This window comes from Echinops telfairi, unplaced genomic scaffold (assembly GCF_000313985.2).
Source record: "Echinops telfairi isolate 266 unplaced genomic scaffold, ASM31398v2 ScPeMD7_7417;HRSCAF=8455, whole genome shotgun sequence".
Taxonomy (NCBI): domain Eukaryota; kingdom Metazoa; phylum Chordata; class Mammalia; order Afrosoricida; family Tenrecidae; genus Echinops; species Echinops telfairi.
Genome location: NW_022111317.1, coordinates 7,627,418 through 7,629,140, shown reverse-complemented (window position 1 = coordinate 7,629,140; position 1,723 = coordinate 7,627,418).

Below are 1,723 nucleotides of genomic sequence, written 5' to 3'. Positions count from 1 at the left end.
ATATGGGCTAATATCAGACTTACGGACTTGATCCGGGCTGAGATGTTTTCTCAGTATACAACGGCTCTTTTTATATAAAGCTGTTTCTTATACACAGATGAGTGTCTATGAATTTGTTTCTCTAGTCAACCCAGAGTAACAGTGTATAGAGGACATGAGACAAAGCCTCACCCTCTTTGCTTTGAAGGAACATTCAGCTGAACTTCTTCCAAAGCAGATTTGTTCCATCTGCTGGAAGTCCGTGGTGTCTTCAATATTCTGAGCCAACACCGTTATTCAAATGCATCTCTTTTCCTGTGATCTCCCGTATACATTTTCTAGCTGTTCAATGCACGGAGGCAATGGAAAAGAGCTTGGGTCTAATGCACCTTAGTCTTCAAAGTGACATTGGGACTCTTCCACATCTTAAATGAAAGTCTTTTGCAGATCTGACCAGTGCCACACCTTCTTTGATTTCTTGATTGCTGCTTCCATGGGTGACAATGGTGGAGCCAAGCAAAATCAAATTCTGGACAGCTACCTGTCTTTTCTCTGTTTATCTTGATGTTGCTTAATCCAGTTGTGCAGAGCTTTGTTTTCTTTATGCTAATATATAATCCATACAGAAGGCTCTATTATTTGATCTTTCTTAGTAAGAATGTTAAGCCCTCTGTACAGTCAGCAAGCAAATTGGGACATCTACGCATCACAGGTCGTTAGGAGTCCTTTTCCAATCCTGATACTACATTCTTCTTCAGATAGTCCAGCTTCTCAGATTATTTTCTCAGCATGCAAATTGAATAAGTATACAACCCTGACAGGCAGCTTTCTTTACTGGACTTGAAACTGCTCAGTATAGCCCCCCCCCCTTTTGCTGTTGCATAAGCACAATGAATGATTTTGAAATTCCCATTCTTTGTAGCGTTATCCATAGTTTGTTATGAGCCATCCAGTCAAATGCCTTCAGGTGGTCAATAAGACACAGGTGAGCATCCGTCTGGTACTCCTTGCTTTCATCCAGGAAGCATCTTTCTGGCCTTCTCTGACATCAACAATGATATCCTTGTTCTAAGTCCTCCTCCGAATGTGGCTGGAGTTTCTGGCAGTTTATGTGCTGCTGCAACTGTTTTTGAATGATCTTGAACAAACTTTTGCTTGTATTATATTCTATTGGGTCACTTTTCTTTGGAATGGGCACATAAATAGATCTCTTCTAGTCAGTTGACTAGGTAGCCGTCTTCCAAATTTCTTGGCAAAGACCAGACTCATGCTCATCAACTTGAGGAAACATTTTGATCGGTATTCCATCCGGGAGCCTTCTTTTCATCAGTGCTTTCAGTGCAGCTAGAACTTCTTCCTAAAATTCCATGGCTTCTTGATCAAATGCTGTCTCCTGAAATGGTTGACTGTCTTTGGTACAGTGGCTCGATATATTCCTTCCATTTTATTTAGATGCTTTTATTTTGACTAGTCAACATTTGCCCGTAGATCCTGTCAGTATGACAACTCCAGTCTTGATTTTTTCCCTCAGTTCTTTCTGCTTGAGAAACGTCGAACTTGCTTTTTCCATTTGGTTTTCAAACTTCAGGGCTTTGCACATTTCAGTGTAATATTTTTCTTTGTCCTTTTAAAAATATTATTTTACGGGGGACTCGTGCAACCCTTATCACCATCCATCCATCCATTGTGTCAAGCACATTTGTACATTGTTGCCATCATCATTCTCAAAACATTTGCTTTCTGC